Below are 15,176 nucleotides of genomic sequence, written 5' to 3' on the forward strand. Positions count from 1 at the left end.
GGCACGATCCTCTGAGGAAGTGGGCAATACTGCAGTATGTGGCCGGTGATCGGGGGGGGGGGGTGATACAGGTGGTGGGATTGGTGGCCCAGGTGCTGCTGGCGACGGCAGTGCTGGTGCTGATGGCAGTGCCACTTGGCTGACAGGAGCCATGACAGCCATGGAGGAATGCTGACAACAGTGGGAGTCACGATGTACTCTAGCAACAGTGTGATGCCGATGGTGATGACGTAGCAGGTGTGCTGCCCACCTGCCTCCTCGACGGTCTCCTCTGCAGCCTTGAGAGTTAGGGAAGATTTTCCAGAATCCCCTTACCCATGTGGTTCCCAGGTGGAGTCTGCCAACGCATGCGATTTGGAATGTGAAAGAGAAAGAAGCTGAAGGCAGATGACACCCGGAGGTTTGCAGCAACTTCTGGGCCATCCTCTGAGACACCCCTGCTTCCGAGCTGCAGGCTGAGATATTCCGGGGGAGCTTCCTGGAATAGCATGAGATTCCAGAAGCTTCCAGGCGAGCTCTTGAGATCCAGTCACTTTGGAGCCTCAGGGAGACCGTCAGGGATGACTTGTGTCCCTGACCTTTACTCCCCCAGGTCATCCTATGATTGTGAAAACTTATATTAAGTGTCTTTGTACCTGTTGCAGTCAGCAGCTGTGCGCATGTGGCCATGGTGACGGAGGCTCCGAGGGAGGTGGTGGTGGTGGCGCAGGTGGGCTCGTGATAGTGGTGACAGTGCAGACAGTGGTGACGGTGTGATGGCAGAAGCAGCATTAGCAGGGAAGGTGGCAGAGGTGAAGGAAGAGATGATGATGGTAGTAATGGGAAAGGAGGCGGTCGAGGTGGAAACAGTAATGTTGCAGGTGATGGTGACGATGGGAATGGTCGTCATGGTAACGGTGACGTTGGTGGAGGTGAAGGTGGTGGTGGTGACGATAGTGACAGTGGTGATGCTGGTGGTGGTCCTGATGCTGATGAGGGCCCTACTGGTGGTCAAGGCAATGTGAATGCTGGTCGTGGTGGAGATGGGAAGTTATGGTGATGGTGGAGGTGGCGTCAGAGGTGGTGTGGTGGCAGTGGCAGTGATGGGCATCGTGGAGGTCACGGGACGGTGATCCTGGTCTAGGTGATGGAGGTGATATCAGGCGGGATGTGGTGGCAGTGATGGTGGTGGCGGGGGCGCGATGATCGCGATGTGTTGTGGTTGGTGGTGATACTGGTTGAGGTGGAGACGGTCGTGGTGGTGCTGATGGTGACAGTGATGGTGGGGATGAGGGGAGTGGTGGTGGTGATTACAGTGTAGAGAGGGAGGATGGTGTGTTTATGGTAATGGGGTAATGTGACATTGGTCCAGGGTGGGGGTGGGTTGGCAAGAATGGCATCAGTACAAGTGAAGCCCAAGGGTCCCATAACAATGTTATTGGGGCAGTGTGTGGGTGGTTACATCAAGTTAAGAGACAAGGAACCCAGGATGATGAGGTGCCCTCAAATCCCACAGAGACTCCCCCTCAACCCAGGCTCCCCTCGCCCTGCCTCGCCTGAGACTTGTGCTTGCCCGCAGTCTTTCCAGGAAGGAACTTTCCTGGCCACCACTGGAGCCCCCCAGCCAGATCTCTGCACTGTGCTGACCCCAGGCCCTGTGCTTAGCCTGAGGCCCCACCCTGGCGTGGTCTGTAAGAGGTAACTGGGATGGAGACAGGGCTGGAGACCCCCCACGTTTCCGGCTGTCCCAGAGCTCAGAGAGCAGGGCACTCAATAGGCCTCATGGGATAGGTGTACTATGGGGAGGCAGATCCCAGCACCCCACTGCAGAAGGTGCCCTGAAGATAGGGGGCCCTCTTCAGTTTACCAAGGGCGAGGTAGGGTGAGCTTCCCACAAAGGCAGATGTGGGACCGGCAGCATGCAGAGTTGACTTTTCCTTCTGAAAATGGCTCTGACTAGTGTCCTCTGAAATCCAACATGGAAAGTGTTAGCAGCAGGGGCCTCTGGGGTCCCTCCACAGGGCCTCACGGGGAGACAGGGATGCGCAGGCATGACGTTAGCTCAGGCCCCCATGCTCCTTACTCACACTGTCTATTTGGTCACTTTCCTTCTCTGAGCCTCTCTGTCCTCATTCGCCAGTGGGGTGTGGAAACTCCTCCTTTTTGGGGCTAGGCTCCCTGGCCTGCAGCCTCTGATGTCCTGGGTCCCCAATCTCAGGCCCACCCTAACGCCTCTCCCTGACCCATGGCCTGGCTAGAGAAAGAGGATCTTGGATGACCAGGTGATCTCCAGCAGCCTGATCCAGGGCACAGGGAGGCCCAGAGAGGGCCGGGCACACCCAAGGTCACACAGCGGTCCCAGGAACCCTCCCCAGGACGAGCTGATAGAGGCCGATTAGGCAGCCAATTGGTATTCTGAGCAGCCAGAGGCCCCTCTCTGTCTCTGTAATTAATGGAGTGGCTTTTTAAAAGGATTCTAATCACCCTCGATCCTATCTGCTTATCACTAGCGTTCCTAATTAGATGATCCTGGCAGTCACTCGGCTAATTCCCTCCAGCCTCATGCAACCCTACCCAGCCTGGGGCAGCCCAGCCCACCCCACCCCCGCAGTCCACCCTGGCCCAGCCAGATGGGCAGTCCGGGCCTTCTCTCCCCTCAGGGCCCCTGGTTCTCTAACTGCATTACCTTCAGGATGGATGGGCGACAGCGATGGATGGGCCGCTGGATGGACAGTGACAGGTGAGTGAAGGGACTGAATGATGGACAGCTACAAGGGTGGATGGATGGATGAACAGAAAACTGGGAGGTTCACTGCTCAGCCTGTCAGGTCAGACACCTCTGCCACTTACCAGCTGTGTGTTCTTGGGGAAGTCACTTAACCTCTCTGTGTCTCACTTTCCACATCTCATCTGTAAAATGGGAATAATAATAGCATTTCCTCATAGGGTTGCTGCGAGGACAACTTAGAACAGAGGAAACGCTGTGTATATGGGTTTGCAAGCCTAATGATGGCAACGTTGATAATGGGTGGATAGACAGACGGATGGAAGGACAGACAGACAGATGAGTGAAGGGAAGGAGTGGTAGATGGACAGGTCCATGGGAGAATGGGTAGAAGGATAGATGGACATATAAATTGTTGAGCTGATGGAGAGCTAGTCAGGTGGTGGGTTACTAGACAGGTAGAAGGGACTGTAAGTGCCCAGTGCCAGACAAGGGAGGCATGAGAAGTGGGGAGCAACCTCTCTTCTCCATGATCTCAGCTCCGGTCCCAACACAGACATGGCACAGACCTGCTTTCTCTCCCTAGGACATCCAGGATGGTCTCCTGGTCAACCCTCCCGGCCAGTGGAAATGGGTGCCCACTAGGTCCTTTCCCCTCAACCCCCACCCAGATAACACCCTTCCTGGTGGTGGCCCATGTGGTATCTGGAGGTTCAGATCTAGCCACCAGTGGGGGTTACCGCCCGAGCAAAGGCATCACTTGTGGGACCCCTGAGTTCCAAAGTACATCAGCTTGTTAGGGTAGCCACTCTCCTCTCCCCACCCACAGTGCCCTAGTCCTCAGCACACCCCTGCAGGGAGCAACTCTGGGCAGGGCTCTGATCCCACTTCCAACAGCTACTCCTAAGCCTCCAGAAGGATTCAACCCCCACAGCCTATTCACATACCCCTGGACCTCTGTATCTTCTGGGATGTGGGGCTTCCTGGGTCCTTCTGGAAAGAGTATAGAACAAAGAAGCCTAAAGTATCTTCCAGAGTCACGGCCTACATGCATATGCACATATTCATACCAGCAGTCATCCACCCAGCTATCCATCTACCACCCACTCATCTGTCCATCCATCCATCCATCCATCCACCCATCCATCCATCCAACCACCTATCTACCCACCCACCCATGTACCCTTCTACTCACCCACCTGTCCATCCATCCATCCATCCATCCATCCATCCATCCATCCAACCACCCATCTACCCACCCACCATGTACCCTTCTACTCACCCACCTGTCCATCCATCCATCTGTCCATCCATCCATCCATCCATCCAACCACCCATCTACCCACCCACCATGTACCCTTCTACTCACCCACCTGTCCATCCATCCATCTGTCCATCCATCCATCCAACCACCCATCTACCCACCCACCCATGTACCCTTCTACTCACCCACCTGTCCATCCATCCATCCATCCATCCATCCATCCATCCAACCACCCATCTACCCACCCACCCATGTACCCTTCTACTCACCCACCTGTCCGTCCATCCATCCATCTGTCCATCCATCCATCCAACCACCCATCTACCCACCCACCCATGTGCCCTTCTACTCACCCACCTGTCCGTCCATCCATCCATCCATCCATCCATTTATTCACCCACCCACCCAGCCAGCCAGCCCTTCATCTATCCATCCAACCACTTAGCCCACATGTTTCTAGAGCCCCTATGCGTACATGTACTATGAGCCGGGCACTCTTCTGGGTGCTGCAGGTATACATATGCCAGGGCCTTGCCCTCATGGAGTTGTCAGCTAGTGGGGGAGACACAAGAAACTGATAACGAATAAACATTTACTACAACGTCAGGTAGTGATAGATGCCATGAAGAAAAACAAAGCAGAAGGAGGGCTTAGAGTGACAAGTCTTCTCTTTCAGACAGGGTAGGCCAATAGGGCCCCCCACACCTCCACACGTGTCAGGCATCCATGCCCCTGCACGTATGTGCATGCCTGTGCACATGAACACAAACGTACACACGAACACACCGGGTGTCCCACGAGGCCCGCAGCTCTACTATGCCTGGGCATTGGGGTACAGTGACTCCAGAGATGCCCCTGCCCAACCCAACTGGGGAGGTCTGGCCCACATCTCTGCGCAGAACTGTTGTCCTTCTTCCCTGCCCTGGCCTCCCCAGCCCCCTCCCCAGGCCTGCTAACCTGGAGCCCAGTGCACATCTGGGGGTCTCTGGGTCAACTAGAGAAGGGCCTAGGTGACTTCTACTCAATTTGTCGTTCAGATCCACGAGTCTTTCCTGCGCTGGCCTGGGTGCAAGCTGGAAACAGAGCTGATTTCAGCTGTGACCCGCTTCCCTCCACCCACAGAGGGCCCTCCTAATCCCAGGCTGTGGGAAAGGGACCAGATACACACAAACACATGAATTAGCTGCAGTAAGCATTGGAGGGGGAGGTGACACCTGTCTGGGGGCATCTGGGAAGGCTGAGCAGAGGAGGTGACACCTGGGCAGGGTCTCTGGGAGGGGTGACATTGGCCTATGGTTGTGACCTCACACACGTGAAGGTCCTTGGATTTAGACATTGGATGTCCTTTTCAAATGACGTAAATTGCTCCGTTGTGGAAAAAGTATTTCCAGGTGGGAAGATGTTTGTCATGGGACTGAAAACGTGCTGCGCTTTCAGACTGGGTGCATTATAAATGAATCTCTCTACATCAGTGTTGTCCACGGGGTCAGTCCTCCCTCCCCAGGGGACATTTGGTAATGATGGGAGACATTTTTAATTGTCATGACTTGGCAGGGGGAGGGTTGCTATGGGCATCTCACGGGGTGAGGTCAGGGATGCCACCAAATATTCTACAATGTACCAGACAAGCTTCCACCACAAAGAATGAGCCAGTCCCAAGTGTCAGTGGTGTCGAGGTAGGAAACTCTTGTCTGAACCCTGAAACCATCATTTGATGAGCACAGTTATATTGCATTTATATTTTTAGTGTGCCTAAGGCATTCATTTCTTTAATGTGAATGTTTAAAACACACAGGTGATCTGTTTGGTTATTTATTTCTTAATAAAGCAGGAGCCTTGAAACATTGCGGCGGCTTCGCATAGAGGGAACAGCAGCCGCAAAGACTCACGTGGTGGGAGAGCACTTGTCTGTAGTCTGTTGTGCCTGGGACTGAGGAGAGTGAGGGGCTTGGGGGCTCAAGAGGGTCAGGGACTGCAAAGGTCATGCAAGGCTCAGATGCCAGACCAAGAGCTTAGATCAGGTCCTGACCTGGGAAGCCCTTGAGAGGATTTGAGGCACAGGAAGAACGTAATCAATTACATGTTCTAGAGAGATCTCTCTACCACGATGATATTCCACTTCATACCCAACAAAGGGGTAAAAATGTAACAGTCTGACATTACCAAGTGTTGGCAAGGCTGCAGAGCAACCGGAATTCCCTGCTGGTGGGAATATAAATTGGAACAACCAGTCTGGAAAATTCCTTGGCCTATCTTGTAGATGTGAAGGTGACAAGTCCCTTGACTCCGTGATTCCGCCTCTAGGCTTGTGCTCCCAGGGAAACGCCCACACCTGGCAGAGGAGCGAGGGCAGCTACCTGAGCCCTGTTTATGATAGAACACAGGAGGATGGGCAAATACATTGCATTATATTTATACGATGGGATAGGATACACTGCAGTGAAAAATGAATGGACCAGAACGTCATATATTCATGGGAAAGAATATCATAAATGTGACAGTAAGCAACAAAAAAAAGTAAGTCATAGAGAAAATCTACCATTATGATACCATTTATCCAAAAATGTAAAAGCATGCAGAATAATATGATCTGTGGCTTAAGGATTCATACATACGTAGTAAACACATAACGTTCAGGGGAGTAATAAAGCCCAGGGTCCTCCCGGGAAGGCAGGCAGGCAGGCAATAGGGCTGCGAGGGTTCAATCTACCATAACGTTTTCTTTCTTAACTTGAGGTGAGGGGGTGTCAGAGGGACTGCAAGTTGCCTCCTTTCTCCTGCCTCCTGGTGGGCGGGACCTGGGGCTTGTGTATAACCAATAGAATATGGCAGAGGTGGTAGGATGTCATTCCCGGGAGTGCAGGACGTTACCTGAAACTCGCAGGCGCTGGCCGCTCTCCGTAGCGTGTCTGTCTGTGGCTGGCTTCGAAGGAGCGAGCTGCCACGGATCCCACAGCTGCACGACAGCCCCTTGTGCTAAAACCCGAGGGGGCTTAGCAGCAGGGCAGACCCTTCCCCAGTCGAGCCTCTGTTGAGAACCTAGTCCTGGTCAACAGCTTGACGGCAGCCTCGTGGGACCCTAAGCCGAGGACCCCACTAAGCCATGCCTGGGCTTCTGACCCACAGAGATGGTAAGATAATCACGGTGTATGGTTTTAAGTGGCTAAGCTTGTGGTGATTTCCTATGCAGCACAGAAAACCAGGACTGAGGGGTACCAGGGCGTTTGGTACAGTATTAGCTGTATTTTTGGGTATTTGAAATATTTCATAATTGAAATAAAAAGCTTAAAAAAGATCCCTGTGGCAGAAGAGAGAGGTTGCAGGGCCCCAGCTGGAGGCTGAGGGGCCGGGGAGGAGGCTGGCGCTATGGAGCAGGTGAAGGGATGGAACTGGGCGGTGCGCGGTGGAAAAGAGGGCCCAGGGGTGAAGTCCTGATGGTGTCGGTGGTGGTGTGGTGGGGTGTGGGCTTGTGTAAAAAACGTCCCTTCCATTCCTAAATTCTGAACAAAGGGAGGGGCCCATCCCAGCATCTCCTCAAAGCCTGGGAAACCTGGATCACAGCCCTGCGCCCCAGATCAGCACGGAGGAACCTGGGTGGGAGGGGCAGGGAGAAGGAGCAAGGACAGCGTTTTCCCAGAGTCCCCCAGGGAGCCCTGCCGTGTGGGCTGGGGAAGGACAGATGGGGCCATGGAAGGAAGCAGCTGCTCGGTCCTCCAAGTCCCCTCTTCCAGGAGGAAACCCTCCCAATTCTAGCCTGTATACCAGTGGGAGCCATCCTGTTCTCTCTCCTCCCAGGAAATGAGACCCCCATCTCTGCCTGGCCCTCAGCTTCCCCAGCTGTACAGGAGGCATGATCTGTGGGGACCCTGACTGGCTGGGAGCAGGATGGGGAACAATACCAAAAGCACCTATTAAATAGCCAGGCACCCACCTGGCGTTCCTGAGGGGCCCTCACAGCCTGAGGGGGTGCGTGGGAAAGAACAGAAAGGGCAGGCGGCTTGCCCAGGGTCCCCAAACACCCGGGGCTTCTAGGAGTGGAGAAGCTTGTGGGGGCTCTGTCTGAAGCCCAAAGAGCTGAAATAGCATTAGAAGAAGATCTCCTTGCTAAGTGGGCTCTCCAAGCACTGAGGACCCTTTGCCTTCCTCACATTATCCTTAAAACACCCTGCAAGGTGTGCTCTTGTTTTATTGGTGGGGAGTCAGGATTCAGAGAAGCTAAGCCACTTGCTCGGGGCTGCACAGCAAGGAAGAGGCAGGTGTGTCGGCACCACAGCCAGCCCTGGTCCCTGAGTGACATTGGTTAGGGGACTGGGGAGGCCCTGAGGGGCTCAGGGAAAGGAGAACTCAAACGAGGTTTCCTCTAGGATTTCTGAGACTGGAGTTTTGAAGGATGAAGAGGAGTTCTCCAGGCAGATCTGAAGGGAGAACATCCCAGGGACAGAGATCAATCAGAAACTAGGCGGAGAAAACAGGTGTTTGTAATGATTATTTTTTATGTTACAAAAGCAGCACATGGTCACAACATGTTAAAATAATAGCACAAGTTTCTAAAGTGAAAAGTACCTCTCCCCCGCCCCCAGACTGTCACACTTACCCAAATTAAGAACTATTATTCATTAGGTACTTATAATCTTCCCTGATTATTTTCTATATCTACACAAATATTTTTAAAGCCAGAAGAAGTCATGCTTTTTATATTCTGCAATTTACTTCCCCACCTCCCCCAAACCCCCTGCAACTTAGTTTTTTCTTTTCCTAGTGTTTCTGTGAGGTGCACCTGAGTAGGGTCACTGGGCCAGAGAGCGTGCGGAATTCTGACCAACACTGCTGTCAATGGCGCGTGCGAGGGTCCACGCGCCTGCAGCCTCTCCTATTTCTGCTGAGAGAAGCGGACCGCGGTAATTTGCATGTATAATTTGCATGTGCTTGATCCTTTCCGAGGTAGAGTACCTGTTGGAATGTTGGAATGTTTATTTACATTTCTAATGGGAAGGACCTCTTGCCGTTGTCTTGCCATTGTTTTTCACTTGTTTTTCTCTTTTTTTGAGGTGGCAGTTGGTCTTTCTATTATTTATTGTGTTTTTGTATTTGAGTTTTTGCAGAATTTGCAAAATTATCTCCCCATTCTGCAATCATCATTGTTAAATATTTTTATCATTAAAGCTATTAAACTTTACTACAGAATGCTGGAAAATGGGGAGAATAAAGGGGAAAGTATCTACGGCACGGACATCACCATTTGTCAGTATTTGGTGACAGTTCTCTCCCCTTAGATGCTGTAATCATTGTCGTCATCGTGTTACACATACGCCTCTCTTCCGTGACTTGGCTCTAAGGGCCTAACCTTCAGGAAGCATTTGAAAGGCTTTCCAGCAGAAATCCTATAGTTCCCTCTTCTCCCTCCCTTGGTTATGGTGGTAAAATGCACCTAACATAAAATTCACCATTTTAACCATTTTTAGTGTACAGTTCAGTAGCGCTGAGTGCCTTCACACCGCGGTGCGACCGTCCCCACCACCGTCTCCAGAACTTCATCTTCCCAAGCTGAAACTCTGTCCCCATGAAACACGAACTCCCCATTCCCCTCCCCCCAGCCCCAGGCAGCCACCACCCTACTTTCTGTCTAGACGAATCTGACGACTCTTGGTGCCTCATGTAAGTGCAATCCCACAGTATTTGTCTCTCGGACTGGCTTCTTTCACGGAACACAATGTCCTCAAGGTCCATCTACGCTGTAACATGTGTCAGAATGTTCCTCCTCTTTAAGACCAAGTAATATTCCATTGTGTGTCTAGACCCCATTCTGTTTATCCTTCACCTGTCGATGAACTCTTGGATTGTTCCCACCTCTTGGCGGTTGTGAATATTGCTGCAATAAACATGGGTATGCAAATATCTGTTCGAGTCCCTGCTTCCCATTCTTTGGGGTGTATACTCTCCTTATGCCCTTTTGGTGAGCATTTAGGTTGTATCCAGTCTCCTGGTTTACAAACAATAATGTCCCAAACATCTCGTGTCAGAGCTTTCCTGCAAAGGTATTTGGATGAATACTCAACATTCAAGTTGTAGAATTGGAATTATCTCAGAGCTCATTTCAAAAGCACTAGCCCAGATTATGTTCCACTCCCTCCCTGCTACAGACGCTTTTACATCTTGCACGTTCAACAACTTCCTTTTCCCTCTGTGGTTCCTAGAGAGACTGAACTTAACCTTGGAGTTCGTGGTCCCTCTGCCAGGTTATCTGTGGGGGAACCAACCGGAGTGATCCAGGTGGATTGCAGTGGTTGATTTCAAGACTGACTATTTATCAATCTTGAATGTGTGATAGGATATGTGTGATGATGTCAGGACTCAAACAGCATCCCCAAGATGCAGGCAGATGTGGGCATGAGGGGCGGGGTAGAGATGGAGGCGGGACTTCCTGAGGGGAGAGAGGCAAAAATGGCCCCTTGGGACCAGAACTTCTGCCTATTTTTAAGTAACTCAACTACTTTAAAATCATTTGCAACTCATCCATACTCTTGCAAAACATCATGCAGCCAAATCAGAATTTGTCTGCTGGCTGGGTAAGGCCACATGCCTCTGGTTTCAGGTCTGGGTTAGGTGTTCACCCAGTGAGATGCTAACCAGTAGTTGTTCCAACTCTGTTGGCTTGAACAACCCTCCACCCTTGCATTGATCCAGGATACCTCCTTTAACATCCATTATCTTGTAAATAATAGGGTCTGTTTCGGGCTTACTGGAGTCTGAGCCATTGATCTCCTTGTTCTTACAGTAGAACCACAGGTTTGAAAGATCGTGATCATAGAATCTTAATACTGGAATGTGTTACACTCACGCCTCGCTTTATTTCCCTCATTTTCTGACTTATGCTGGTCTTGTTAGTTTTTACAAATAAAGTTTGAATCGTTTTATCATTTCACCTAATCCCCCTCCCCCCACGCACGCACAGTGAACTTCTGATTTACTGTCTGGTGCTATTAACTCACATAGGGCAGCCCACTCACCTTAGGAGGAGATCCCTGGGTGTTTGACTGCTTCCCTGCCTCTCAGGGGAGTTTGTCCTTCCCTTCCACCAGGTGGATGGCAGACATTCCTCCCAAATCTTGTTCCCCTGGGGCAGTGTCCACTCTGTGGCCCTGGGGACTGGGAAGGCTGTTTGCCTTCCCTATTTCTAGTAGTGGTCACCAGGAGGCAGGAGGGACTTTTGGAGAAAGACAGAGATGGTCTCTACAAATTACAAAGGGAGGTTGGTTTCTTCCTACAGAAAATGGGAATAAGAAGCTGGGCTTGAAGCATCCCTGTGGGAAGAAGGGAGGAAGGGGCCCTGGGCCGGGCCGGCCCCACCTGGGTGCAAACCGATGGAACAAAAGCCAACCCAACCCAGGCGCCCTGGCACCAGGCCCCCCGCGGAATCGTAAAGGCACCATCTCCCTGCTAAGGTGGCCACTTGCGACACTTGGCCTGCCTGCCCTGCCCTGCCCTGCCCTGCCTGGGAGCTTAAGGCCACAAAATCGAAACTGTTTACCCACACAATGACTCTGGGCAGCAGGAGTCATTGTTAGAAGCTGATTATTTTATGGAGGAGGGAACAGGAGCTGCAGGGGCAAGAGTGCCTGGGGCTTGAACTTAGGGCCTCCAAAGCCACATGGCTCCCCGCTCCCAGGTGGTCACCCACTTGACACCATCCCTACCACGACCACCACAGCCTTCCCCAGCTCTGGCTGCTGCCTTTGTCAGAAACAACCCCTTCCCTCCAGGAGTTTCCTGGCAGCCAGAGAGAGCTGATTCATCAGGGCAAGATGTGTGTGTTTCATCCGCACCCCCGAACGCCAACAACTAATGGGTAAGTTGGGACAAGTGAATGAATCTAGCCAACAGACATTTGGGAAGCACCTACCTCAGCCTGTTAGAGGCGATGGAGACACGAGAGTGAACAACAGACCCAGTCCCCCGACTCCTGGACCTGACATTACAGGGAGAGGGGATCCACTCATCTACTTGTCTCTTGAGGGCAGCTTCTGGCACCTTCGACAGTGCCTGTCACTGGGTGCTCCAAAAATATTGGTTGGTAGTGGAAGGAAATAAAACCAGGGTAGTAATAGAGAAACGGGGCGGGGGGGGGGGCGAGGGCTCTGGATTCTGGCCTTCGGGTCCGGCCACTGCAGCTCTGGGATCTAGATTCTAGGCCCTGGACTCCATGCCCTTGGCACCAAGTCCTGGGTTCCGAGCTCCAAGCTCTGGGCTGTAGATTTGGGGTCCATGCTCAGGGCCATGTTCTGGGCTCTCTGTTGTGAGATCTTCAATCTAAGTTCTAGGTTCTGGGCCCCAGCTGGATATAAGTTCTAGATTCTGGGCTCCAAACTCTAACTTCTGGATTTTGGGGGAGACAGGCTCTGTGCTCTGTATTTTGGGTCTGGTTCCTGAGTCCTGGGGGACCAATTGTGCACTCAACGCCCTGGACTCGAGGTTCTGGCTCTGGGCTCTGGATTTGGGGCCAGGTAATAGGACAGCTTGCCAGAGGCCAGGCAGAGTCATCATTGTGTTTACTGCATAGAAGGGAAGCTCCTCAAGGGCAGGCATTCCTGTTTGTTTCATTCGGTGGTACAGCCCCGTGCCTAGGAGAGCGCCTGGTATGCAGGAAGTGTTCAACAGGCGGGCAGACGTGCACACCTGCGTACTTGATCATACACACAAGCCTGCAGTCGGGATCCAGGGCGCAGGAGGGCAGGACCATCCCTGGCAGAATGGCCCAGCCGGCACGGAGGGCTCCTGAGTCAGAGTCCCAGGGTTGCTCCTCCTGCTCTCCCCTGATGGGCTGGGGTCTCTGGAACCTCACAAGAGGCATGTGGCCCTCCACAGGACCCTTGCTTCCCTGGGTCCAAGCAAGCAGCCTGCCAGCACCAGCAGTCTGGGATAATGAAAGGAGGGGCCTGCTGGACCACATGGACATCAGGGCTGCCAAGGAACAAGGAGTTTGGCCATCAGAAATCCTAATCGTGAACCCAGGTTACCAGAGATGGGGATTAGGGCCAAAAGATGTCATCCATCAGGGACAGATGAATAGAATGACTAGTAATTAGAGACAGTGGTGTCATGGGAGATGACATCATTCAAACACATGATCAGAGAGGTAGTGGCTGTACACTGAGGATCAGAAGGTCCCAGTGATCTGCGTGATCACCGATTGGCTATAGCATTCATCGTTGATCAGGGACACGGGGGACGGAGGTTGTGAGCAGCAGGAGTGTTAGTGAAGGAAGCCTCTGGTGCCCATATCCTTGATGACTGAGTATAGAGGAGACATAGGTGATCACATTCAGTGGCTGGAGACATCCAGGGATCCTGGTGGTGGGTGAGCTACTGGGCACAAAAGGCAGCGATGGTTAGAGAATTTACTGACCAGAGACACAGGTGGCTGATGACACCGATGACCAGGAGGCTGGCAGTCAGTGGCGATCAGGATATAAGGGACATTGGTCATCGGGGACTTGGAAGATGAGACTCCACAAGCCCTATGCTGGACACTAGAAAGCTGGATTGATTAGCACTGGGAGCCAGGGATGTCAGTCACCAGAACCACTGGTGATCACATGGACAGAAAATGTGATGGGAAGAGGATCCCAGGATCAGGGACATTGGTCATTAGGTATATTGTTGGTTAGAGATATTGGTGCCTGGAGACAAGTGACCAAAGTCACCATCAAGGAGACATTGGTGATGAAAATAGTGTGCTTGGAGACACTGGAGAGAAATATGAGTGATCAGATCTATCAATGTTTAGAAAAACATTGATCAGGGGCGCCTGGGTGGCACAGCGGTTAAGCGTCTGCCTTCGGCTCAGGGCGTGATCCCGGCGTTATGGGATCGAGCCCCACATCAGGCTCCTCCGCTATGAGCCTGCTTCTTCCTCTCCCACTCCCCCTGCTTGTGTTCTCTCTCTCGCTGGCTGTCTCTATCTCTGTCAAATAAATAAATAAAATCTTTTAAAAAAAATTATAAATAGAGGTGCTGATCACGAATATCGGTGGTAGGAGATACTCGTGACCAGGTGTATTACAAGTATGCCGGGACAGTCACTGAAGACACTGGTGATCACGTTTTGTGGCTGTCAGTGACCAGACACGTCACTGATCAGAGGCATTGATAAAATATTGTTGATTGAGTGTTGGTGATCAATTGTTAGTAATCAGATGTCTATGGTCACAGGCTCTGGTGATCAGACATGTCACTGACCGAGAATATCAGTCATGGTAACTATCTCCAATGACCAGCCTCACTGATTAAAAATGACTGCTAGCAATTGATGACATCGGCGATCAAAAACATTGGTGACCGTATTTGTCAATGAACAGGAATACTGATGACCAGATAGCTCAGAAACAAGGGCTGATCAGCGTCTGGGAGGAAGTGGATGGGGCGTGAGGGTGGGGTCGGTCTTTGTTGGGTTCTGCAAGAGCCCCAGGAAAAAGCTCAGTGTGGGGACCAAAGGCTGGGGAAACCACGGCTTAGCAAGTAGCCACCCGGCCACCAGGACCCGCAGTGGGACGAGAATGCGGAAATTCAGATGGGAGCAATGCAGGGGAGAGGCGGTCAGAATCTCTGACCCCAGGCAGACAGGGCCCCATCCCCTATTCCAGGAGCCCTTCCCTCCAAATCACTGGGCCCAGAGGAACGGCTGGGTCTCACTCTCCATTGCCACACCCAGGACTCAGCAGCCCAGGAGCCCACAAGACTGGCTAGAGGCATTCACAAAAAGTATTTTATTATTCTTAACAGTATTCGCTTTAAAGGAATAGGAGGATAGCATACAATTTTTTACAGACAATATATAAATGTTGTACATAATTAACAATAACTTAGTTCACTAATCCAAAATAAAACAAGCCAAATAAAACATAAAAACAAAAAATACTGCGGATTCTTTTTCTTATGCGGATACTAGTACAAAATAAGTTACTTCTGGCTGTGGTGCCCCCCCTCCCCCCCCCCCCCCCCCCGCAGCGATCGCCGGCCCCTATTGCACTTGGTCGACTACATCGGCACGTTTCTCTTCCCAGGCCGGGCCCTTGCCGGCCGCCGCACCCCACCATCTCCGCATACAGAATCTAAGCTCGGACACAGTTATGTACAGCTGTACCTTGGGAAGGGTCCAGACAGCCACAGCAAAGCACAGCAGAACCCAGGCGTCTCCAGGGACCCCAGCAG

The sequence above is a fragment of the Ursus americanus genome, chromosome 14, assembly GCF_024610735.1.
Source record: "Ursus americanus isolate L20-20 chromosome 14, mUrsAme1.1.p, whole genome shotgun sequence".
In the NCBI taxonomy this organism is placed as follows: Eukaryota; Metazoa; Chordata; class Mammalia; order Carnivora; family Ursidae; genus Ursus; species Ursus americanus.